Here is a 27,594-nt window from a genome sequence, read left to right as displayed (position 1 = left end):
AACCTCTACAAAATGGCCAAGAGCAAGGAGCTGTCTAAGGATGTCAGGGACAAGATCATACACCTGCACAAGGCTGGAATGGGCTACAAAACCATCAGTAAGACGCTGGGCGAGAAGGAGACAACTGTTGGTGCCATAGTAAGAAAATGGAAGAAGTACAAAATGACTGTCAATCGACAAAGATCTGGGGCTCCACGCAAAATCTCACCTCGTGGGGTATCCTTGATCATGAGGAAGGTTAGAAATCAGCCTACAACTACAAGGGGGGAACTTGTCAATGATCTCAAGGCAGCTGGGACCACTGTCACCACGAAAACCATTGGTAACACATTACGACATAACGGATTGCAATCCTGCAGTGCCCGCAAGGTCCCCCTGCTCCGGAAGGCACATGTGACGGCCCGTCTGAAGTTTGCCAGTGAACACCTGGATGATGCCGAGAGTGATTGGGAGAAGGTGCTGTGGTCAGATGAGACAAAAATTGAGCTCTTTGGCATGAACTCAACTCGCCGTGTTTGGAGGAAGAGAAATGCTGCCTATGACCCAAAGAACACCGTCCCCACTGTCAAGCATGGAGGTGGAAATGTTATGTTTTAGGGGTGTTTCTCTGCTAAGGGCACAGGACTACTTCACCGCATCAATGGGAGAATGGATGGGGCCATGTACCGTACAATTCTGAGTGACAACCTCCTTCCCTCCGCCAGGGCCTTAAAAATGGGTCGTGGCTGGGTCTTCCAGCACGACAATGACCCAAAACATACAGCCAAGGCAACAAAGGAGTGGCTCAGGAAGAAGCACATTAGGGTCATGGAGTGGCCTAGCCAGTCACCAGACCTTAATCCCATTGAAAACTTATGGAGGGAGCTGAAGCTGCGAGTTGCCAAGCGACAGCCCAGAACTCTTAATGATTTAGAGATGATCTGCAAAGAGGAGTGGACCAAAATTCCTCCTGACGTGTGCAAACCTCATCATCAACTACAGAAGACGTCTGACCGCTGTGCTTGCCAACAAGGGTTTTGCCACCAAGTATTAGGTCTTGTTTGCCAGAGGGATTAAATACTTATTTCCCTCTGCAGAATGCAAATAAATTCATATACTTTCCACAATGTGATTTTCCGGATTTAATTTGTGATGTGCTATCTCTCACTGTTACCAATAACCTACCCTTCAATTATGGGCTGCTCATGTCTTTGTCAGTGGGCAAACTTACAAAATCAGCAAGGGATCAAATACTTATTTCCCCCACTGTATCAATACAGCCAGCTGTTACTCAGCATTATCTAAAAATCCTATCTAGGTGACGCAAGAGGTCCGCCATTTTTGCACCAAGCAGGCAGCTATCTACATGCCTAATGACCAAATAAATAACCACAACAGCTGTCCTAACCCTTCCCTCCTGGGCAAAAGATCCTGGAGACACATCCTCAGTGCGAGAGGATAGTACCATCCCCTGCTGGGCAGGTCCTGGCTACAGGATTACTTCCTACTTCACCAGGGTGATGATCTCCTTTTAGGAGACTTCGCTCCTCTAAGGTAGCACAGGGGCTGCTAGACCGGAGGTGGGACTTCTCTACAATGTCCCTGTGGGCCTCCTCTATGCACCTGTTTGTCTCCCTCAGCTCCTCCAAGTCTGCTACTCTAGCCTCAAGAGGACAGACTCTTTCTTTGAGAGCTAGGAGCTCTTTGCATCGAGCACACACATATAACCTCTCACCAACTGGGACATAACCATACATATATGACACTCGATGCAAAAGACTGGATAGCACCTCTCTTGCTGCTGGACTGCCGTCTGCATCTTAGTATTATTGTATCGTTTAATTAAAACTTAAGGTACTAAGGATATTAGATTAATATAAAGAGCCTTAAGATTATATTTATTTATTTGTGGCATTTATACCCCGCTCTTTCCCGCTCAATAGCAGGTTCAGTGCAGCTTACAAAGTATGGTACAAAGTATCACAGAGATAATACAGGGATGGAAACAATGTATCAAAGAGATGACATAATTACTTAGATTAGGTTCAGTATGGTACGATGTATCGCAGAGATGATACAAAGTATGGAACAAAGTGTCGCAGGGACGGCATAATTTCATAGAGTGGGACAGTAGTAAGAGATGTGTTGATGGGATTGGAGTGTGGGTGATATAGTGGTGTGAAGTTATGTTTGAGAATTAGGACGGGTCATAGGCTTGTTTGAAGAGGTAAGTCTTCAGCAGTTTTCGGAAGGGTAGATGCTCAGTGGTTTTTCGGATGTGTCGAGGTATGGCGTTCCAGAGTTGGCTGCCTATTACAGAGAAGTTGGATGCGTAGTAGGTTTTGTATTTAAGGCCTTTGCAGTTAGGGAGATGAAGATTGAGATATGGTCTAGAAGTACTGGTCCAGTTTCTGGCTGGAAGATTGATCAGGTTGGACATGTAGCTTGGGGATTCGCCATTGAGGATCTTGTGGATCATTGTGTGGGCTTTGAAGTGTATTAGTTCCTTGATTGGGAGCTAGTGAAGTTTTTCATGAAGTGGTGTTGCGCTTTCGAATCGTGATTTGCCAAAAATGAGTCTATCTGCTGTGTTTTGGGCGGTTTGGAGTTTTTTCATGATTTGGGCTTGGCATCGGATGAAGATGCTGTTACAGTAGTCGGCATGGGAGAGCACTGTGGATTGTACTAGATTGCGGAAAGTTTTCTGTGGAAGGTATGGCTTCACTCTTTTCAGTATCCACATCATGTTGAACATCTTTTTCGTCATGGCTTTTGCATGAGTTTCTAAAGTTAGGTGTTTGTCTAATGTTACTCCTAGGATTTTTAGATTATCAGATATTGGGATTGTAACGTTGGGGGTGGTCAGGGTGGTTGGGAGCTGAGTAGTGTGTTGTGATGAAAGGATGAGGCACTGAGTTTTTTCTTTATTCAATTTCATCTTGAAAGCGTTGGCCCAGGATGCTAGAGTATTCATGGCAGTGAATATTTTCTCCGAGATTTCTGAAAGAGTGGATTTGAAAGGGATGAATATTGTGACGTCATCAGCGTAGATGAAGGGATTTAGGCCTGATTTGGATAGGGATTTGGCGAGAGGGATCATCATGAGGTTGAAGAGGATCGGAGATGGGGTGATCCTTGGGGGACTCCGCATTTTGAGGACCATGTGGGCAATATTGATGAGGTTGATTTGACCTGATAGGATCTGGTGGTGATAAAGCTTTCTATCCAGTTAATGATGTTTCCGCCGATCCCTAGTTTGTCCAGTAATTTTGTAAGGATGTCATGGTCTACCATGTCGAATGCGCTGGACAGGTCAAACTGCAGAAGAAGTATTTTGTTGCTGATTGAGATTTCATGTTTGAACTTGGATACCAAGGTGAGTAGCACTGTTTCTGTGCTGTGCGCAGGTCAAAAACCTGATTGTGTGGTACACTGTGTGATTTATTTAATGTTTGCTTCTCAGAAAGTGATTAAAATTGTAATGAAAACTCCCCTCTTGTTATCCTAATTAGAATAATTGCCTATAAGTTAAGACTATAAATGAAGAGATGTGCTAGGGGTGAGTGTGAGCTGTAGAGAGGACTAATAGCGACTACACATACTGTACCAGAATTTGATTATCCTCTCCTAACCCAGCTGAGATCATATTTATCCCTTGTGTATTATACTAATTAGCTAGTCACACACAGAAGGACTAACGCCAGCTGCACATTAACAAGACTTGCTAATCCTCTCCTGCTTTAGCTGAGATCATTCTCATTCCTTGTGTATTATACTATCTAGTCACACACACTGGGAGTTAACACTGGTTGCCAGGTATTTGTGACCTGGATTGGCCACTGTTGGAAACAGGATGCCGGGCTTCATGGACCTTTGGTCTGTCCCAGTATGGCAACACTTATATACTTAGGATTCTGAATGGAATCTTGCTACTCTTTGGGGTTCTATATGGAATGTTGCCACTCTTGGATTCTAGAATCTTGTTATTCTTTGAGGTTCTGGAATGTTGCTACTGTTTGGGTTTCTGCCAGGTATTTGTGACCTGGATTGGCCACTGTTGGAAACAGGATGCCGGGCTTCATGGACCTTTGGTCTGTCCCAGTATGGCAACACTTATATACTTAGGATTCTGAATGGAATCTTGCTACTCTTTGGGGTTCCTACATGGAATGTTGCTACACTTTGAAATTCTGCATGGAATCTAATAGCGGAGGAGTGGCCTAGTGGTTAGGGTGGTGGACTTTGGTCCTGGGGAACTGAGTTGATTCCCACTTCAGGCACAGGCAGCTCCTTGTGACTCTGGGCAAGTCACTTAACCCTCCATTGCCCCATGTAAGCCGCATTGAGCCTGCCGTGAGTGGGAAAGCGCGGGGTACAAATGTAACAAAAATAAAATAAATAAATCTTGTTATTCTTTAGAATTCTAGAATCTTGCTACTCTCTGGGGTTCTACATGGAATGTTGCTACACTTTGAAATTCTGCATGGAATCTTGTTATAACTACTACTACTACTATTTAGCATTTCTATAGCGCTAAAAGGCATACGCAGCGCTGCACAAACATAGAAGAAAGACAGTCCCTGCTCAAAGAGCTTACAATCTAATAGACAAAAAATAAATAAAGTAAGCAAATCAAATCAATTAATGTGAACGGGAAGGAAGAGAGGAGGGTAGAATTCTAGAATCATGCTACGCTCTGGGGTTCTACATGGAATGTTGCTACACTTTGAAATTCTGCATGGAATCTTGCTATTCTTTAGAATTCTAGAATCTTGCTGCTCTTTGGGGTTCTACACGGGATGTGCTACTATTTGGGTTTCTGACGGGTACTTGTGACCTGGTTTGGCCACTGTTGGAAACAGGATGCCGGGCTTGATGGACCTTTGGTCTGTCCCAGTATGGCAATAGTTATGTACTTATGCACATACTGTAGCAGGACTTGCTGAGATCATTTTCATGCACCTTTTCTGACTTCGTGTGCAATTTTTCCTGGTTAGTTACCCTTATTTCTATCAAACTCTTGGTACTCTATCTTCCACCTCTGCCTACTCCTTGTGCTGTCTTATATTTTAGTGTGTTGCCATTGTAAGTAGCATACTATGTTATTTGAATGCATTTTTTTGCTGTAATTATCTACTGCCTATGTTTGGTTTATTCTTGCTGTACACCGATTTAGGTGAATTTCTTCAAAAAGGTGGTAAATAAATAAATGAGCACCATGATGGATATTCAAGGGCCATGACTGAGTCAGATACATACTAAAGAGTGGAGAGAAGCTAATTACCAACTCTAAACCAAGACAAACTGGCTTTCCAGTAACCGACCTTCAGGTGACTTGTAGAGTGGCATTATTTCTGAAATAATCGCTGTACAAGCTCTGGACGCAAACTAGAAACAGTCTATTGAGAGAGGCTGACCTGCAACCATCAGGCAGCACAAACTCATTACATGCAGCAAATCCCACACAGCCCCAGCGTGCAGAAAAGCAACTCACCACAGATCAAAATCACACTGGAAAAGAACTTAGGGTAGAAAGCAACAACATGTCTGGACCAGATACTACAGGAAAGACCCTAAAGGACAGGGGGAAAAAAAAAAAAGAGGTAACTTTCTGATCTGAAATTTTTGCTCAAAATGATTAGGTAAGAGGCACTCAGATGCCATGATGTGGTGAAACCAAAGTATGTATGTAGCGTGGTAACACAGGAAATGATTTTATTTATTTGCTGCGTTTGTATCCGACATTTTCCCACCTCTTTGCAGGCTCAATGTGGCTTACATTGTGCCGCAATGATGACAGATAACGACTGGTCCACTTTGTCTAGTTCCACACACATACTGCTGTCTGGAACCCAAATCCCTAGCTCCAATCACTGACTTTTAGAACGTTAACTGCCGCTCTGGGAAGTCTTTTTTGGAAGCGCAATGTAGTCATGTCACTGCTGCCTTAAACGGTGACCGTCGCTGTTTTTCTTGAACTATTATTTCAGTTACTGGTTTTGTCTCCACCACCTCCTCTGGAAGGGCAAGCCAAAGCATCCACCACTCTTCCAGAAAAAAACTGAACCTTCACATTATGATCTCTGTTCTACAACTTCCTTTCGGGCATTCACATGTCTCCATCATGTCTCCCTGTCCCTCCTCTCTAGGATACACACAGTTCGGCCTCAAGTCTTATATCAAATGACTTCCGATGCAGACTCTCCATCATTTTGGGATTTGCTTCTCAAGACCACCTCTAACCTATCTATACTGCTTAGCAGTCATGACCTCCAGAGTGGGTCAGACACTGCTGTAGGTGGATTACTGTTTGGGGGGCATAAGATGTACATATGAAGGGAGTGGGGTAGGGGGATTACTGTTAATATGCAGGAAGCACAGACAGTCCCAGATAATGTCTCTCAGGAATTGACAAATAAACTTTTCTTTAAAAAAAGTCCACATACCAAGAAAACCTTTCCAGCTGTGCTTTCCGAAACTCCGGCAGCTGTGGTCTCCTACCTTCCCATGGCCGGAGCGGCCTCTCCATTCATCACTGTGCTGCTCCTGAAGACTCCTGGGTTACTCTGTGAAATGCAAAGTTGAAAAGCTTAACTTCCTCCTGCTGCTGTCTTAACAGTTCAATCTTTGGGCGGAAAGGAGAAACTGGTTAAACAGCAACTAAGGCTCCGCCTGAACCAGGAAACTGGAATGCCAGTGAGGACACATCACCTGCAAAGGTGACACATTTATTACTGGCTGAACTTGCTTCTCTTCAGAGTGCTAACAAGGGTGTCTTGGTGTACAGGGTAAAGGAGACAGGTTGTGTCTCCATCTGGACAAAAAAATGAAGGTAACGGAGCTTTGGGCGGAAGAGGAACCTCCCCATTTCAGTTAGACACATGTAAAAATATAGCAATACACATAATTTACAACAATCAACAGACAAAGCTTTAGGTAACAGCAAATAAATCCCCTCCTCAAGATGTGTCACATTTAAAGGATGGTTCAAGTGATCCCAGCTGCATGTTTAGGGGGAAGTTCAGCACTCAGCAAGAGTAAAAGTAGAACTCCCCCATCTTTCCCTGCAACCATGTGAGACAATCACAAGAGATATGGAAGCAGCCCCAACCCTGTTAACCAGACCAAGGTAATCTGTCACATGACAACTTCTCAAAGGACTCTGATGGGCCCAAACTAACAAATTCTCACCTGCTCAGCTTTCTACGTCTGCCCCACCTTTAATGATTCTATTTCACTGCTTCACATGCCTCCAACAGCTCTGCTCTCCCCCCCCCCCCCCCCCGCTCCAACATACACCCCCTCCAGCAGCCTTGCACTACCCACAACACATTCCCCCCTCCAGCAGCCCTACTCTCCCCTCCCCCAACAGGCCTGCCCTGCCCTGCCCTCCCCCACCACCCCTCCCCCCGGCAGCCCTGCTCTCCCCAACACAATCCCCCCCTCCAGCAGCCTTGCTTTCTCCCCCCAACACAATCCCCACTCCGGAAGCCCTGCTTTCAACCCCCCACCCGACACTATCACCCTGGAAGCCCTGCTTGCCCTTCCCCCCACACCTCTGGCAGCTCTGCTCTCCCCAACACAATCCCCCCCTCCAGCAGCCTTGCTTTCTCCCCCCAACACAATCCCCCCTCCGGAAGCCCTGCTTTCAACCCCCCCCCCCCGACACTATCACCCTGGAAGTACTACTACTACTACTTAGCATTTCTATAGCGCTGCCAGGGTTACGTAGCACTGTACAAGTTGGAAGCCCTGCTTGCCCTTCCCTCCACACCTCTGGCAGCTCTGCTCCCCTCAACACATCCCCTCCAGCAGCCCTGCTCCCTCCTCCCCCAAACCCCTCCATCCAGCAGCTCTGCTCTCCCCTCCTCCTCAACATACTCCCTCTTCTGGCAGCCCTGCAGTCCCCCTCATAACACAAACCTCCAGCAGCCCTGCTCTCTCCTCCCCCCACACTTCTCGCTCTGGCAGCCCTGCCCTCCCCCCCAGCATACACCACCAGCAGCCCTGCTGTCCCCTCACTCCCACTCCCCCCTCCGGTAGCGCTGCTCTCCCCTCCAGAACACACCTCCAGCAGCCCTGCTGCTCCAGTAGCCCAGACCCCCCCCTTCTGGTAGCCCTGCTCTCCTCTTCCCCCCCACCCCTCCAGTGGCCCTGCTCTCTGCCCTAACACACTGCACCCTCTGGCAGCCCTGCTCTCCTTCCCCCACCACACCCACTCTGGCAGCGTTGCTTTTCCCTCTCCCTCCAGCAGCCCTGCTCTCCCCTCCCCCCACACTCCCTCCACTGGCAGCCCTGCTCTCCCCCCCATGCACCTCCCTCCGGGCAGCCCTGCTCTCACCCTGGGCAGGTACGGCACAGTACTCGCACCCTCAATCTGCTCATTGGCCAGGTGAGTGAATGAATTACTTTACTCATTCAAGTCGGTCAAGAGAGGAGGAAGGAGTCCCTCACCCAGTAGCTCATGTATCAAAGAAATAGAGCAGGAAAACTGCGCAGGAACAGTACCCTTCTTCTGCCAAGCCTTATGTTCATATCTCCCACCACGTGCATCTCTTACTATAGTTTAAAGCACAGTACAGGGTGGAAGGCCAAACTTTCCATACACTCTTTTCAAACGGGTAGATAAAGAGCATCAAACAGCGGCCGAGGGAGCTGTGAATGACGTTTCCACCTTCCACTCTGGCTACAGTGAGGAATGGGAGGGAATTTGATGCATTTCAAAAAATGTTCCACATTTGTAACTGGTCAGAAAATCCCCACCCAGTATGAACATCGACAAGACTTCAGACCAGGGTACTGCAAACCCTTTCCGTGTACTCTGATTTATAAACAGGTATCTTTATCAACTTTCATTCTGTTACATTCATTTTTCTCCCTCTTTGGTGTGCATAGGACTATGTACAACTACGCTTTCAACTCTTGAAGTCCTCCATCCCCAGGGAGGCATTCTGAAGAAGTTAACACTGTAGGGATCCAAGTACAGAAAAAAATGGGGCTAGAGTGGAGCAGTAGCCTAGTGGTTACTGCAGCGGACTTTGATCCTGGGGAACTGGGTTCCATTCCCACTGCAGCTCCTTCTGACTCTGGGCAAGTCACTTAACCCTCCATTGCCCCTGGTACAAAATAAGTACCTGAATATATGTAAACCGCTTTGAATGTAGTTGCAAAAACCTCAGAAAGGCAGGATATCAAGTCCCATTTCCCTTCCCCCCTTTCCCTTATGACATCACAATATCAGAAGTGAGCCAAGTATCAGGCAATCAAGCCATTGTGACATCACTGATGAGGTTGGCTCTTATTGGTGGAATGAGTGGAGGAGTAGCCTAGTGGTTACTGCAGCGGACTTTGATCCTGGGGAACTGGGTTCCATTCCCACTGCAGCTCCTTCTGACTCTGGGCAAGTCACTTAACCCTCCATTGCCCCTGGTACAAAATAAGTACCTGAATATATGTAAACCGCTTTGAATGTAGTTGCAAAAACCTCAGAAAGGCAGGATATCAAGTCCCATTTCCCTTCCCCCCTTTCCCTTATGACATCACAATATCAGAAGTGAGCCAAGTATCAGGCAATCAAGCCATTATGACATCACTGATGAGGTTGGCTCTTATTGGTGGAATGAGTGGAGGAGTAGCCTAGTGGTTACTGCAGCGGACTTTGATCCTGGGGAACTGGGTTCCATTCCCACTGCAGCTCCTTCTGACTCTGGGCAAGTCACTTAACCCTCCATTGCCCCTGGTACAAAATAAGTACCTGAATATATGTAAACCGCTTTGAATGTAGTTGCAAAAACCTCAGAAAGGCAGGATATCAAGTCCCATTTCCCTTCCCCCCTTTCCCTTATGACATCACAATATCAGAAGTGAGCCAAGTATCAGGCAATCAAGCCATTGTGACATCACTGATGAGGTTGGCTCTTATTGGTGGAATGAGTGGAGGAGTAGCCTAGTGGTTAGTGCAGTGGACTTTGATCCTGGGGAACTGAGTTCAATTCCCACTGCAGCTCCTTCTGACTCTGGGCAAGTCACTTAACCCTCCATTGCTCCTGGTACAAAATAAGTACCTGAATATATGTAAACCGCTTTGAATGTAGTTGCAAAAACCTCAGAAAGGCGGTATATCAAGTCCCATTTCCCTTTCCCCCTTATGACATCACAATATCAGAAGTGAGCCAAGTATCGAGCAATCAAGCCATTGTGACATCACTGATGAGGTTGGCTCTTATAGGTGGAATAAGTGGAGGAGTAGCCTAGTGGTTAGTGCAGTGGACTTTGATCCTGGGGAACTGAGTTCAATTCCCACTGCAGCTCCTTCTGACTCTGGGCAATTCACTTAACCCTCCATTGCCCCTGTAAACCGTTTTGCAAAAACCACAGAAAGGGCGGTATCTCAAGTCCCATTTCCCCCTCCCTTCCCTTCCACTCCTGCTGCCGGGCTTTCCCTGCCCTGCTGCTACCACCCTCTTAAAGTGGTCAGTGGGTTAAATCACATTGGAGGGGGCCTGTGCTTTTCCAAGTACACCCCTGCCCTCTATGATTCCCAAGTAGTGGAAGTATAAAATAACTTTCTGATTACTAGGTCAAGATGCCCCAGTCTAAAGCACGGTCCATCCGGTCTGCCCAACAAGATAAACTCATATGTGCTACTTTTTGTGTATACTTGACCTTGATTTGCATCTGCCGTTTTCAGGGCACAGACCGTAGAAGTCTGCCCAGCACTAACCCCGCCTCCCACCACCCAATCTCCGCTAAGCTTCTGAGGATCCGTTTCTTCTGAACAGGATTCCTTTATGTTTATCCCTTTTCCATCAGGTTTGGTCCACTCCACAAGTCTCTCACAGCTACATAAGTACATAAGTATTGCCATACTGGGAAAGACCAAAGGTCCATCGAGCCCAGCATCCTGTTTCCAACAGTGGCCAATCCAGGTTACAAATACCTGGCAAGATCCCAAAAAAGTACAAAACATTCTATACTGCTTATCCCAGAAATAGTGGGTTTTCCCCAAGTCCATTTAATAACGGTCTATGGACTTTTTCTTTAGGAAGCTGTCCAAACCTTTTTTAAACTACTACTACTACGGTAAGCTAACCACCTTTACCACATTCTCTGGCAACGAATTGCAGAGTTTAATTACATGCTGAGTGAAGAAAAATTTTCTACATTGTAGCTTCATCGCATGACCCCTAGTCCTAGTATTTTTGGAAAGCGTAAACAGACGCTGCACATCTACCCGTTCAACTCCACTCATTATTTTATAGACCTCTATCATATCTCCCCTCAGCCAATTTCCTCTGGAGTCTTTCATGAGGTACTTTGTCAAATGTTTTTTGAAAACAACGGGCAGGACATGTCAGCACTCAACTATTCAATTTGGAGCAACGGTATATTTTCCAGTGGAATACCATTGCCCCTAGGGGTTTAAATCTGTGTTAATATATGGCCTAGCTTTAAGGCTACCACTGGAATAGTGATGGCCAAAGCTATGCAGCCTAAAAACAACTGAAAAAGTACTGACTAGGCCAAACAACAAGTAAATGATTTAATATTTGAGAATCTGCAAAAAGCAGGTCTGAACAATGAGTCCTGCCACAAATTGGTACAATTTTTAATTCAAATATAGCACCTGTAATGAAAGATCAGATGAATAAAATGGAGCTTATTAGTTTTGGTATACAATGATACAGAGGTAATACAGAGTTCATGAGAAAGTATGAAAAGTATTGCAGCCGGAAGATGTGAAACTGTTATCTCAACGCTTCCCAAAACATGTTGATAATTAGCAGTAGCTGAGAACGGAAGGAGGTGGGCACATCAGATAGCAGATCGCATGGGAAAGTATGATCTCAGAAAGTGAGAAAGATTAGGAGCAAGGTTTCTCACCATTCACTTCTATGGAGAGGATAGAGTATAAAAGATGGGGGATTTTGGCTTAGTTTGAGAGTCTTCTCCAAAGCTTCTGTCAGACGGCGAAGCTCTGTCCGGTTGTACCCAGAATCTGTCTGCTGAATGTACCTGATTAAAGTCTGATGTACAAATAAAATCCTTATTCGAAATGATGATTTGTGGGCTTAACTTAATGATGAAAGGCTGTAAGTATAAATGCTTCTGCTGTATCAGGCTATCACTCGCTGCATTATATAACTTGTAACCTAAATCCAGTTTGTCATAAGGCTGGTATCTGTTCCTTGCCAGTGCTGAGAGGCGGACTAATGCGGGTCTCTTAGATCTAACGTCTCTTTCAGTGGCAACTCCTCTTAGAACTTCACAACCCCCTGATTGCCCCAGTTCTAGGGCTATTCAGAGATGGAGTCAGATTAAGGTCATTTAAGCCTTCTTGGGGGGGGCTCGGGACCCCTTAATTCAAGACATCTGGAAGTTGAGTGGCTATAATAATGTGTGACGATATGGAAGGGGTGGAGTGTTTAAGGTTATTTAAACTGTGCTTAGTTTATCACGTTATAACGTTTTGACATCATATCCGGTAACCCGGTCTGGAATGGCAGTCCCGAGGGCAAGCAGCAGCGAGTAGTTTCAAAGGTATTAACAATGTTAATTAACAATGTTTTGATTTAATATATTTGTGGATGCTAGAAAGTGATATGTTTATTCACAGAACAGGTGATTTGGTTCTCCTGAAGATCATACCGAAATGCGGTCTTGCATTGAGGACCAGCGGTGGTTAAGGAAGAGATGATGAATGAAAAATTATGTTTATTTCAGCAGCCGTCATTCAGCCCGAAACAGCGTGGTGATTACTGAACAGTCATTGAATTTGGGAGAGGAAGAGTTAGTACTCTTACCCAAGGCTATATCACAATTATCTGCCTTATTTGACTTTTTGGACATTGCTGTATAGTAACATGCGCTAGTGAAACGCCACGTATAGAGTCTGCTGGGGCTCTTTAGCTGAGAAGATTCAGAATTCTGTATAGATTATGGATTTGTATTAGCGATGCTCCATTATTGTATGATGTGATTTGAAAAACAGTAAGGGGCTAAATTGGATGATTGTGAGCTCGTGTTGGGCGGATGCAAGGAGTGCTGTAATAAAAGGGTTTGTATTGTATAATAGCACACACAAATAAAATCTTTTTTAAAAAGTTGTAAAAACAATAAAGCACGAAGTGCAGTGCTCAATAATCTGACCGAGCCATGAGATAGAAGGAGAGAGAGGCTAAAAATTTAAGGAATGGGAGGGGTTAGTGGAGTATGCATAGTTAGAGTAGACCGCCTCAGAAATGGGGGAAAGTGCCAGAGGAATCCGGACACGTTAACCTACACTCTGATAAGTATACTGAGGGGAGAGGGATGCCATGAAGTTAAAAGTTGGTTTAAGAGGATGGAGGGAGGTGGGGGTGGGAGGAAGGGGAAATAGTTTTGAAAAAAGGTAAGATATTATGTAAATTGAAGGGTTACATGCCATAATAGCTTGGAAAAGTTTTGTTTGAAGAAAAACATTCAGAAGTCTCGTCGGTAAACATTGTTGGGACTTAAATGAGGTAATAAAATACAGAGCAATCACGAGAGACAATTATTGGAGTTTAATATGGAAGTTTATGGGTTAAGATAGAATTATCTGTTATCAGACTTTTATTGTATAACAAAGAATTGCAAATAATGCATCTTCATTCATAACAATAGTTAAAACATAAAAGGTAAATATAGAATAGGTTCTGGGGGGAGGGGGGGATAAATGTATTTCAAAATGGGATGGCTGTACGCAATGTTGCATGGTTGAAGTGCTGTTCCACTGAGTTTTGTATAATTATTTTGAGAATGTTATGTTTAGGTGGATTGGTACCTTTGGAGATGTCATCAATAATGACAAATAGAGGGGAAAGAGGGAGGGTTAGGGGAGAGGGGAGAAACTGTCAAAAAGATTGATGATGGACTTTATCATTGTATTTCTATTTTGAAAGTTTGCTAGTGGCATTAACGTTTCTGCCAGATATTGGATGTAGTTATCTTTGTCATCAATAAAAATGTTGAAATAAAAAAAAAAAAGTTGTAAAAACAGTATATGTTTGCAAGGAGTGCCTCAAAGGTTGATATCCTATATAATAAAACTCAGCCTCAACGTTCTGAGGACACTGACGTCACTGTCAGTTCCTCCGGGCACTTCCTTCCGGTTCGACGGGTTCGTGGTGGTGAAGCCACCGAAATCACTGTGCGTCAAACGTGATGACGTCGAGGGCGGAGCAATGGCGCCAGTGGCTTCACAACCAATGACTCAGCACATTGAAGGTGGCGTTGGCGTGCTTTGACGAGGTCCGCAACAATGGCGGTCAGTGCCTTCACAACGCCGAAGGGGTGAGCGGGGGGGGTTCGGGAGGAAAACCTTGCTAGCGCCCGTTTCATTTGCGCCTGAAACGGACATGTTTTACTAGTTTTGAATATAATTGTACTCCGGGTATAGGATATTTTCCCCTGTGGCATTGTATTTTCCATACCTGCCAAGCATATAGGTTAAAAGTCAAGATGAAGATGTGATGACCAGCACTGGACCCCTGTTATTCCCTATTTCATCTTAGGCTATCACAGCTACACACTAAAGAAAACCAACATATGGTAAAAAATTACATTGTGTAAATGACATCAATAAATGCGTTAATCAATGGTTACATCGTGGAAAGTTTTTGGGAAAACAGTGGAAACTATTATAAAGCATAAAATCACTGGTTTAATGGGACGGAGTCAGTGCGGGTTCAGCCAAGGGAAGTCTTGCCTCACCAATTTGTTTCATTTCTTTGAAGAAGTGAATAAACATGTGGCTTTGATATCAGCTCTGGAATAAGTACACACAGGAAATTCAATACCTTAGCATTTAACTTTTAAAAAGGAGACTATGATAAAATGAGAAGAATGGTGGGGGGGGGGGGGGGGGGGGGAACCTTAGAGGAGCAGCTGCGAAGGTCAAAACTTTACATCAGGCACAGATGATGTAGTGTATCTAGATTTTCAGAAAGCGTTTGAGAAAGTTCCCCATGAGAGACTCCTGAGAAAATTAAAGAGTCATGGGATAGGAGGCGATGTTCTGTTCACGTTCATTATATTTGATTAACCGTCCAGAGAATAAAAAAAAAATCTATCAAGGCAGAGTACATATAAACAAGTATATCAAAAATTCACATCGTCTGAAAAGAATGCCAACAGCAGGAAAGGATAGAAAAGAAAAAGCACTGTCTGCTTACCATATAAGTCAGAGAAACTTGGCGAAGGGACCGAGATGGAATATATGGAACCAAATACTGAGCCAGGAATTCCAGAGAACCCAGCGCACTAAGGGCTCCTTTTAATTAAGCTGCGCAGGAAATGTTATGAACACCATTCAAATTCCTATGGGATTTGTCGCATTTGCTGCGGGGGAAAATCACTAGCACGGCTCAGTAAAAGGAGCCCCAAGAGAAGTACTTTGAATAACATAGTAGATGACGGCAGAAAAAGACCTGCACGGTCCATCCAGTCTGCCCAAGAAGATAAATTCATATGTGCTACTTTTTTTATTTGTACTGTCCTCTTCAGTGCACAGACCGTATAAGTCTGGCCAGCCCTATCCCTGCCTCCCAACCACCAGCTCTGGCGCAGACCCTATAAGTCTGCCCAGCACTATCTCCGCCTTCCAACCACCAACCCTGCCTCCCAACCACCAGCTCTGGCACAGACCGTATAAGTCTGCCCAGCACTATCCCCACCTCCCAACCACCAACCCCGCCTCCCAACCACCAGCTCTGGCACAGACCGTATAAGTCTGCCCAGCACTATCCCCGCCTCCCAACCACCAGCTCTGGCACAGACCGTATAAGTCTGCCCAGCACTATCCCTGCCACCCACCACCGGCTCTGGCACAGACCGTATAAGTCTGCCCACACTAGCCCCGCCTCCCAACCACCAGCTCTGCCACCCATTCTAGGCTAAGCTCCTGAGGATCCAAAGAGTAATTGGTGACCAATGCTCAGCATGTAAAAAACAAATGGTGACATGATCATGTCTTCTCCCCCCTCCCTCCCCCCAGCAAATTCAATTCACTGCAGTATTCTGCACTAGTTGCAAACGCTTAAGTTCTCTTTGACAAGTATCTTTGACTAGGGGAATTACAGTAATCTAGATGAGCTGTAAAGGACTAAAATACAAGCTGATGCATGCCACTACCTTCTCCTACACGAGCACGCAGATATGGAATGCTCTACCCACAGACCTGAAATCAATTGTCGAAACAAATAACTTTCGCAAATCTCTGAAGACACACTTCTTCAACAAGGCCTACAACGAGAGCCAACAGCTTCACTAATTCACTTTCCCAACCCAACCAGTTAGGAAAATCCACTTCTAGTATCACCCGCCTAATCACTTCCTCTTTCTTCCCTACTTAATCTCTACACACTACTAACTGTATCTGATATTCTGGAATGACAAAGCCACATTGAGCCTGCAAATAGGTGGGATAATGTGGGATACAAATGCAACAAATAATAATAATGAGTGAGTACCAATGCATACAAGATAAGTCAAAGAGCTCCTGTCTCTAACAAATGCTGTATTGAGCAAATCTGTTGCAATTTAAGGAAACACTGGCGAACCACTGGTGCAATGTGGGCAAGAAAAAACAGCCCAGAATCCAACAAAACCCCTAAAACTCTAAGTTCAGCACTAACCTGAATCTGAGCACCACAGATGCTGGGGGTAACAAATTGTTAGTTCCCATAGAAAAACACTGCCTTTGTTTTAAACATATTCAGTTGCAGCCTATTAAGGGAAAGGGGACTTGATATACTGCCTTTCTGAGGTTTTTTGCAACTACATTCAAAGTGGTTTACATAGTATATACAGGTACTTATTTTGTACCAGGGGCCACGAAGGGTTAAGTGACTTGCCCAGAGTCACAAGGAGCTGCAGTGGGAATCAAACTCAGTTCCCCAGGATCAAAGTCCACTGCACTAACCACTAGGCTACTCCTCCACTCATTCCACCAATAAGAGCCAACCTCATCAGTGATGTCACAATGGTTTAAAGTCCATTGCACTAACCACTAGGCTACTCCTCCACTCGTTCCACCAATAAGAGCCAACCTCATCAGTGATGTCACAATGGCTTGATTGCCCGATACTTGGCTCACTTCTGATATTGTGATGTCATAAGGGAAAGGGAACTGGGACTTGATATACCGCCTTTCTGTGGTTTTTGCAACTATATTCAAAGCGGTTTACATAGTATATACAGTACTTGTTTTGTATCTGGGGCAATGGAGGGTTAAGTGACTTGTCTAGGGTCACAAGGGACTGCGGTGGGAATTGAACCCAGTTCCCCAGGATGAACGTCCGCTGCACTAACCACTAGGCTACTCCTCCACTCATTCCACCAATAAGAGCCAACCTCATCAGTGATGTCACAATGGCTTGATTGCCCGATACTTGGCTCACTTCTGATATTGTGATGTCATAAGGGAAAGGGAACTGGGACTTGATATACCGCCTTTCTGAGGATTTTGCAACTACATTCAAAGCGGTTTACATATATTCAGGTACTTATTTTGTACCAGGGGCAATGGAGGGTTAAGTGACTTGCCCAGAGTCACAAGGGGCTGCGGTAGGAATTGAACCCAGTTCCCCAGGATGAACGTCCGCTGCACTAACCACTAGGCTACTCCTCCACTCCAATATTAAGCAATTGTAGAGAGATGAGAATACAAAAGAGAGTGCCTCAGTAGCACTGCAATCAAAAGTAGCCAAAATTTCAATATCAACACATTCTTATATACCGCCACCTTCCCCAATTGGGTCCAGTGCGGTATACATCATTAAAAAAAGCCTAAAAAATACACAATCTAAAAAAAAGAATACAGAGCAAAAATACATCTTAGCCGAGATTGGGTGGCAGAGCCGGTGGTGGGAGACGGAGATGGTGCTGGGCAGACTTATATGGTCTGTGCCAGAGCCGGTGGTGGGAGGCGGGGCTGGTGGTTGGGGGGCGGGGATAGTGCTGGGCAAACTTATACGGTCTATGCCCTGAAAAAGACAGGTACAAATCAAGGTAAGGTATACACAAAAAGTGGCACATATGAGTTTATCTTGTTGGGCAGACTGGATGGACCATGCAGGTCTTTTTCTGCCGTCATCTACTATGTTACTATATGTAAGTATAAAATAAACTACAAACATCTTTAAGTCAAGCAAACACAAAAGGTCTTGATCTTCTTATGAAAGAATAAATAATTAACCTCTGTTCTGATGTTAATAGGAAGAACTTTCCAATAAGGAATCATAACATTGGAAAAAATAGTCTTAGCTATCGTATGAAATTGAACTCTCTTTAAAGGAACTGGACATAATATGAACAGATTATGTATTCCCACAGAAAACCTGCCTACAGGCCTACAGCTCAAATCAGTAATCAGTGTACTTTTTCTAACGAAAAGTTGCTGGTACTCAAATGCCAGGCCAGAGGTTGGGTGATCACTGAGGGACCCACCCCACAATAGCCAGGCCCCCTGCAACCAGCCACAGAATCTATGACAAGACAGAATTGTTGTGTAGAGCCTGAGCTCTTTCATTAAAACTTGGGGACCATGGGTCAATTTTAGCAGACAATGGAAAAGGTGCCGGTACCCCCAAGTACCCCCTCAAAAAAGCCCTGTCAGTAATTAAAGATGAAAGACCATAAATGGCCTGAAAAAAGTAAACAAACCAATTTGAAGAATACTCTCTGTTGTACCAAAAGCCAACGTAACTGGGTTCTATAAGATGAAACATTATCAAACTTAAGGTTAAAAATCAATCTACGTTTGGGAAGCTTGCCAGGTGTCCTTGACCTGGATTGACCGCTGTCGTGGACAGGATGCTGGGCTCGATGGACCCTTGGTCTTTTCCCAGTGTGGCATTACTTATGTACTTATGTCCTCTACTTGGCTCACTTTTATTACATAGAGCAGTGATTTAACCTATTGTGATGTCATAGTGGCTCATTCCACCAATAAGAGCCAACCTCATTAGTGATGTCACAATGGCTTGATTGTATAGAATGTTTGTACGTTTGGGAAGCTTGCCAGGTGCCCTTGGCCTGGATTGGCCGCTGTCGTGGACAGGATGCTGGGCTCGATGGACCCTTGTTTTTTTCCCAGTGTGGCATTATGTATGTACTTATGTAATCTAATGGCACTATTTTGGATGAGTTGCAATTTTACTACTACTACTAATCATTTCTATAGCACTACTAGACGTATGCACTGCCGTACACATTATACACAGGTATACTTTCTCTAAGGGGCTCACAATCTAACTTTTTGTACCTGGGGTAATGGAGGGTTAAATGACTTGTCCAGGGTCACAAGGGGCTGCAGTGGGAATTGAACCCTGTTCCCCAGGATCAAAGCCCGCTGCGCTAACCATTAGGCTACTCCTCCACTCCAATTTTCTCAATAACAGGCAGATTCAAGTATAGCACATTACAGTAATCTAATGTGCTATAATTGAACATCATCTGCGTAAATATAGGCCGGGTATCAGTCCCAGAGATTGAGTCAGTCCTGCCAATGGCGGTGCAAGCAAAGATCCCTGTGGCACCTCACTAGGAAGGGAAAAAACCAGAGGAATACTCTATATTCCAAAACACATGGTAAGACCTGTCACTGAGATATGATTTAAGCCAATTTAGCACTTAACCTGAAATCCCTATACTATGCAACCTGCCAAGAATTAAATGATGATCCACTAGATCGACAGCAACAGAGAGATCCAATGGCAGGAGTAACACAACCTAGTATGGATGTTAGTAACCAACACCAGTAACGCAGTTTCAGTATTATGGAAGGGACAAAACCCTGTTTGGTTAGGACACAAGACAGCATTCTGTTCAATAAAGGAAGTCAGGTGATCCGCCACCAACCTTTCTGCAATCTTCAAAACAAATGGAAGATGCGCTATGCGCATGGAATTCGAAACATCGCACCCTAATCGGAGATCCTTTAGATGGGGGGGCCTAATGACCAACCAGCTTCCAAGCAGTGGGCATATAATACTGGATTAGGAATTAGTTATTGGATGAAAAACAGAGGGTAGGGTTAAATGGCCATTTTTCTCAATGGAGAAGGGTGAATGCCGCAGGGGTTTGTACTAGGGCCGGTGCTACTTAACATATTTATAAATAACTAGTAAAAAAAAGGCCCATTTCTGACACAAATGAAACGGGCGCTAGCAAGGTTTTCCTCGGAGTGTGTATGTTTGAGAGAGTGTGTGTGAGAGTGACTGTGTGAGAGAGAGAGAGTGAATGTGTGTGTGTGACAGAGAGAGAGTGAGACTGGGTGCGAGTGTGTCTGTGAGCGAGAGTGTGTGTGCCAGGGCCCCCCCCTCCTTCCCAGTTCCAGGGTCCCCCCTCCCTCTGAGTTCCAGAGTCGTCTCCCCCTCCCTCCGAGTTCCAGGATTGTTGCCCCCCTCCCTCCCTCCCTCCGAGTTCCAGGGTCGTCCCCTCCCTGCCTCCCTCTGAGTTCCAGGGTCCCCTCCCTCCCCTGCATTCATCCATATGCAGGCAACGTCCTCTGTGCCCTGCCCCCTCCATCCATCCATGTGCAGCATTTCTCCCCTGCCCCCTCCCTCCGAGTTCCAGGCCCCCCTCCCCCCTCCGAGTTCCAGTGTCCCCCTCCCTCTGTCCCTCCCTCCCAGTTCCATGGAACTGGGAGGGAGGGGGGACGGAGAATGTTGGAGGACTGACGTCAGCAGGTGGTTACAATCCCAGTGACACACATTGGAACGCTGGAGGAGACCGTTGGAGGAGTGATGTCAGCAGGTGGTTACGATCCCAGTGACACACATTGGAATGTTGGAGGAGCAAATTATTATTTTAGATCTGGAAATTGAAGGACAAGTGAGGTGACTAAATTTGCAGATGACACAAAACTATTCAAAACACATGCGGATTGTGAAAAATTGCAGGAAGACCTTAGGAAATTGGAAGACTGAGCATCCAAATTTAATGTGGACAAATGCAAAGTGATACATATTGGGAAGAATAATCCCAATCATAGTTACCTTATCTTAGGTCCACCTTGTGGGTCAGCGGTCAAGGTGTTGTGTAGATAATACGCTGAAATCGTCGCTCAGTGTGTGGTGGCAGCCAAAAAGACAAACACAGAATGCCAGGAATTATTAGGAAAGGGATGGTAAATAAGACCAAGAATATAATGTCTCTGTATCGCTGCACGGTGCAACATCATCTTGAGTATTGTGTTCAGTTCTGGTTGCCGTATCTCAAAAAAGATATAGGAGAATTACAAAAGGTTGAAAGAAAAGCGAACAAAATGATAAAGGGGCTGGAATTCCTTTCATATGAGGAAAGGCTAAAGAGGTTAGGGCTCCTCAACTTTGAAAAGAGACGGCTGAGAGGGGTTTATAATTGAGGTCTACAAAATCTTGAGTGGTGTAGACCAAGTAGAAGTGAATCGATCTTTTACTCTTTCAAAATGGTACAAAGACTAGGGAACACTCAATTAAATTAGACAGAAATTTAATAGTTTGTTATTGAGATAGTCATGGGGAAAAGCCACTGTTTGCCCCAGGATTGGTAGCATGAAATGTTGGTACTAATTGGGTTTCTGCCAGGTAGTTGTGACCCGGATTAGGATGCTGGGCTAGATGGACCATTGGTTTCACCCAGAATGGCTATTGTTATGTTCTTGTATTCTATTAGCACAGTAAGTTAAAGTTAAATAATTAAAGAAAATTAATATCACCAATACATAGTGCTACAAAGTATTTCAGCTGATGTGCAACTCTCTGTTGAGGACCGAGCCAGACATTCCAGCAGGGGTGCACAACCTCTGCCCTCAGAGGCCACAGCTCAGTTGGGTGTTCAGGATTTTGACAATCAATATCCATGAAATCTATGTGCAGGCGCTACCTGTATTGTAAGAAAGAGCAGGCTACATCCCTGCCACAGCCTCTGGATTAATTCATACCTTTTCAATAATGGTTTCAGGTAAATTATCTATTTATTTATTTTAAATACTTGTAACCTGCCTATACACTAAGCAATTTCCATTAACCCCCCCCCCCCCCACATATCAAAATACCAATAATAGAGATAAATCTTCCTCCTTCAGGTTATTTTCCTGCCAGTCTGGTGCTTTTATCTGTCCAATACAAAAAGAAGCAAAAGAGACCCCCCCATCCCCCCAAATGTTTCAGCCCTTTTTAGGTGAAATCTTGTGGTGGGGGGGGGGGGGAGGGTTAACAGAACCAAGAAGCCCTTCCACATATAATGGGATATTAAATCAGACCCAGTATGAACCATCCAACTGGACAGGGCGGAGCAGTGCCGCCCCCTCCCCCTCCCCCAGTCCCGTGGAAAAAGAACCAAGTTTCCAAAATGATTGGGGGAGGGGGGCTAAACCCAATGGAAATGACCCCCCCCCCCTCCCCGGGCAAAACCAATGCTCCGGAGAAGGCGCAGGTCACCCACCGGGGGGGGGGGGGGACCCCGTCCGTCCCTCCCCCTGTCTTTTCCGCTACGTCCCACCTTCAAACTCTCACCTCAGAAGCGCCGCCATCGATCCCACCAACTCTACTTCCTTCTCCGGCGTCCGCCCCGCCCCCTCTGACGCTTCTTTCCTGCGCCGCCTTCCGCACTGCCACAAACAGGAAGTGGCGTTGCAGGGGGCGGGAGCAGGCGGTGACCTCAAATGTGCTGGACTAAGGGAAGGGTTCAGACGTGTGAGGAGGGGTGTTGGATGACTGGGACTTGGAGAATGAGGGGGAGGTACGAGATTGGGACGGGGGGGGGGGGTTGACTGAGGGAGAGGTGCTGGACTGGGTTTGAAAATGAGGGGGAGGTGCTGGACTGGGACTGGGACTGGGACTGGGGGGGGGGGGGGGTTGAGAGTGAGATGCAAATGCTAGAATGGGACTGGGGAGTTTGAGAGTGAGGCAGGGGGAGGTGCTGGTGTGGGAATGAGGGGGAGGTGCTGGACTGGGACGGAGGGGTTGAGAGTGAGATGCAAATGCTAGAATAGGACTGGGGAGTTTGAGAGTGAGGCAGGGGGAGGTGCTGGACTGGGACTGGGACTGGGACTGGGGGGGGGGTTGAGAGTGAGATGCAAATGCTAGAATGGGACTGGGGAGTTTGAGAGTGAGGCAGGGGGAGGTGCTGGTGTGGGAATGTGGGGGAGGTGCTGGACTGGGACTGGGGGGGTTGAGAGTGAGATGCAAATGCTAGAATGGGACTGGGGAGTTTGAGAGTGAGGCAGGGGGAGGTGCTGGTGTGGGAATGAGGGGGAGGTGCTGGACTGGGACGGAGGGGTTGAGAGTGAGATGCAAATGCTAGAATAGGACTGGGGAGTTTGAGAGTGAGGCAGGGGGAGGTGCTGGACTGGGAATGGGGGGTTGAGACTATTACTACTACTTCTACTTATTTCTATAGAGCTACTAGACGTACCCAGCGCTGTACACTTGAACATGAAGAGACAGTCCCTGAGGAGTGGCAAGTCAAATGCAAAGTGCTGATAAGGAAGGCAAAGAAAGACTTTGAAAAGAAGATTATGTTGGAGGCAAAAACATAGAATAATAACTTTTGTAGGTACATGTATATTAGAAGCAAGAAGCTGGCAAAAGAATCAGTTGGACCACTAGATGACCGAGGGATAAAAGAAAGATGTAATGGTGCAATTTGACAAATTGAAGAGTAGCAAATTGCATTGACCGGATGGTGTTCATCCCAGAGTACTGATAGGATTGAAAAATGAACTTGCAGAACTATTGTTAGTAATATGTAATTTATCTTTAAAATCAAGCATGGTACCAGAAGATTTGAGGGTGACCAATGTAATGCCGATTTTAAAAAAAGGTTCCAGAGGTGATCCTTGTCACACTATTTCGTGGCCTTCAGATCCTTAGATATTATCACTTTACGATCCCTCTCAGCCTCTCACCGCCTAACATATACATCTCCCTTGGATTTCTACTCCCTAAGTGCATCACTTTGCCCTTCTTTGCATTGACTTTTAATTGCCAAACCTTAGACCGTTCTTCCAACTTTTGCAGATCCTTTTTCATGTTTTCCACTCCCTCCGGGGTGTTAACTCTGTTACAAATCTTGGTATTATCTGCAAAAAGGCAAACCTTACCTTCTAACCCTTTGGCAATGTCATGCACAAATATATTGACAAAATCAGCCCCGGCACCGATCCTTGAGGCACTCCACCACTCACCTTTCCCTCCGCTGAGTGAATTCCATTAACCACCACCCTCTGGCCTCTGTCAACCAGTTCCTAATCCAGTTCACCACTTTGGGTCCTGACTTCAGCCTGTCAAGTTTATTCAAGAGGCTCATGAGGAACCGTGTCAAAGGAATGGAAAACAAAACTCAGAATGCTATAATGCTTTAGTATTGCTCAATGATGTGACCGTACCTCGAATACTGTGTGCAGTTCTGGTCACCGCATCTCAAAAAAGATATAGTGGAATTAGAAAAGGTACAGAGAAGTGCGATGAAAATGATAACGGGGATGGCTTTGTTGGGGGAGGGGGGAAGGTTGGCTGGTGGAATGGACTTTCGGTGGGTGGGGCAACTTTTGGTTAACACCAAAAATGCAGGTATTTTCGGCCCAAACCCGGATTATGGGGTTGGTTTTGATGTCAAATCCAAAACCGAATTTGGGTTGGCCTCTAGTGGGGCTTTCATTTGGGTATGTAACTTAGAGAATACTTTAAGTTACACACGTAAATGTTGCATTTAGATGCCATTGTTTACATCGGGCATAAATACTAACATCTAAATGTAGGTGCATAGATGCAACTTACACGAGTATTCTTAGAATGGCAAGGACAAATGAAACTCAGGTATAAAGTATCCCATACCATGTAAAATGAGTTTATCTTGTTGGGCAGACTGGATGGACTGTGCAGTCTTTATCTGCCATCATTTACTATGTTACTCTTTGGGGTTCTACATGGAATGTTGCTACTAATTGGGATTCCGGAATCTTGTAACTCTTTAGGATTCCAGAATCTTCAGAACTTTTAGTACAAGAACAGTGCTGGGCAGACTTCTTACCATGTAAATTAAGTTTATCTTGTTGGGCAGACTGGATGGACCATTCAGGTCTTTATCTGACGTCATCATTTACTATGTAACAGCAATAACGCACGTTCTAGAATAGGTCACTACCAGCTTAATTTGGTCGCTAAGGGGGGATTCATCATTAGGGCTTTAAGTTGCACTAAACGGCCCTAACTCCACTTTTCAAAAATGAGCACGGTGCTATTTAAGTCACTGTCCGTTAGGCAGTAATGAGATGCAAGATATGGAAATGCATGTTTTGCATCTTATTACTATGCAAATGCCCTAACCCAACTTGCGGTGATATACTAGGGACTCAGAACCTTGGTAAAATAAACCCAGCTTGTAGCTTGAGGTTGTTTTACTGTCTGGGAGCATCGGGCTGCTGTTATGCTCCCGGACCACTAGAAGAGGGTCCCCCTGAGTAGAAGCCCCCCCCCCCCTAATATGTTGCTAGTCCAGAGTGGGAATCTTTGGGCAGGAGCCTTCAAAATTGCTATGTATCTGTATGTGTGTAACATAGTCAATGACGGCAGATAAAGACCTGAACGGTCCATCCAGTGTGTGTGTGATATATACTCGTTTATGTATTTATCAGTATTAAAAGATTTAGATGTTGCTGTGGGGCTCATTTTCAACAGAAAAACGTCCAAAAAGTGGCATAAATCTGTATTTGGATGTTCTCACAAAAACATCCAAATTGGTATTTTCAAAATCAATTTTTAGATGTTTTTCTATTAAATCTATCAGAAGTGCGTTCAGTTCCCAAGGGGACATGTCAGGGGTGTGTTAAGGGCGGGTTCAGGGTGTTCCTAACAGTGGCGTACCAAGGGGGGGGGTCCGCCCCGGGTGCACGCCGCTGGGGGGTGCCGCGGTGCGTGCCTGCTCTGAGTTCGCTGACTTCTTCGCACGCTCGCTGCAGCTCCCTCTGCCCTGGAACATGTTACTTCCTGTTCCGGGTCAGAGGGAGCTGCAGCGAACGTGCGAAGTCAGGGACCCTCTGAGCAGGCACGCGCTGCGGCACCCCCCCCCCCCCCAGCGGCATTAACCCGGGGGGGGGGTCCGCGCTGCATTGGGGGGGGGGTGCTGCACCCAGGGGGGGGGGTGCTGCACCCAGGGGGGGGGGCCGCGCTGCATCGGGGGGGGGGGGGGGCTGCACCTGGGGGGAGGGGGGGCGCCCCCCCGGGTGTCCGCCCCCCCGGGTGTCCGCCCCCCCAGGAACGCCACTGGTTCCTAACACTTGGACGTTTTTTAGCCATAACAAAACAAAACCGTCCAGGACTTAAAGCTAAGACATTTTGAGCTAGACATGTTTTTATAATGAATAAGGCACAAAAAAGTGTCCTCGATGACCACATGACTCTGAAGGGAATCAGGATGACCTCCCTTTACTCCCCAAGTGGTCACTAACACCCTTCCACCCCACAAAAAACGTGATTAATAACCTTACCAGCCTCAGATGTAATACTCAGGTCCATTAGAGCAGCATGTAGGTCCCTGGAATAGTCTAGTGGTGAGTGCAGTGCACCGCAGACAGGTGGACCCAGACCCATACCTCTTCCTACCTGTTACACTTGTGGTGGAAACTGTGAAGCCTCCAAAACTCACCAGAAACCCACTTATAGGTGCCCCCTTCACCCATAAGGGCTATTGTAGTGGTGTATAATTGGGGGTAGTGGGTTCTAGGGGGCTCAGCAAACACAGTAAGGGAGCAACAGTGAAATGTGTATCTGGATGCATTTATTTTGAAATCCACGGCAGTGCCCCACTGCTCTCCTGGGATGTCCGTGCGGCCAGTCTACTAAGAATGCTGGCTCCTCCTACATCCCAATAGCTCGGTTTTGTTCATTGTTCACTTGGACATTTTTTTTTAAATCAAAAATGGATCAAAAAGATAAACGCACAGAGCACAAAAACATCTAGCAAGTGGTCATTTTCAAAAAAGAAAAAAAAAAAAGAGGTTTTGCTCTTTCAAATATTGCTATTCCTATTCGAATTTGAGACGTTTAGAGCAAAATGTCCAAAGCTGGATTTAAACATCATATCAAAAATGCCCCTCTATGTATCTCTTTGTATATGTGCGTGAGATTGAAGGGGGGCAGACTCAGGAAAGATGTCAGGAAGTATTTTTTCACGGAGAGGGTGGTGGACGCTTGGAATGCCCTCCCGCGGGAGGTGGTGGAGATGAAAACAGTAACGGAGTTCAAACATGCGTGGGATATGCTTAAAGGAATCCTGTGCAGAAGGAATGGATCCTCAGAAGCTTAGATAAAATTGGGTGGCGGAGCAGGTGGGGGAAAGAGGGGTTGGTGGTTGGGAGGCTAGGATAGGGGAGGGCAGACTTATACGGTCTGTACCAGAGCCGGTGATGGGAGGCGGGACTGGTGGTTGGGAGGCGGGAAATACTGCTGGGCAGACTTATATGGTCTGTGCCCTGAAAAGGACAGGTACAAATTCAAGGTAAGGTATACACATATGAGTTTGTCTTGGGCAGACTGGATGGACCATGCAGGTCTTTTTCTGCCGTCATCTACTATGTTACTATGTTACTCATTTATGTATTTATGAACA

General features: G+C 45.7%; 1 protein-coding gene across 4 annotated transcripts in view; it reads right to left on the bottom strand.

The window, feature by feature from the left end:
* Positions 1-22,576, bottom strand: part of LOC115473560 (soluble calcium-activated nucleotidase 1-like) — a 34,180-nt gene extending 11,604 nt beyond the window's left edge. The window contains exons 1-3 of one of the 4 annotated variants that reach the window (XM_030208622.1): positions 22,500-22,538; positions 14,433-14,530; positions 6,426-6,545 (exon numbers count right to left, since the gene is read on the bottom strand). The gene's annotated coding sequence lies outside the window, so the exon portion shown is untranslated. Of the gene's footprint in view, positions 1-6,425; positions 6,546-14,432; positions 14,531-20,999; positions 21,061-22,499 lie in introns of those variants that run through there. The other 3 variants (XM_030208621.1, XM_030208624.1, XM_030208623.1) reach the window with 3 other exon arrangements.
* Between the last annotated feature and the right edge of the window lie 5,018 nt (positions 22,577-27,594).

Source organism: Microcaecilia unicolor, chromosome 6 (assembly GCF_901765095.1).
Source record: "Microcaecilia unicolor chromosome 6, aMicUni1.1, whole genome shotgun sequence".
Taxonomy (NCBI): domain Eukaryota; kingdom Metazoa; phylum Chordata; class Amphibia; order Gymnophiona; family Siphonopidae; genus Microcaecilia; species Microcaecilia unicolor.
The sequence above is the reverse complement of the archived record's forward strand: the minus strand, read 5'-3'. Positions and strand labels throughout refer to the sequence as shown.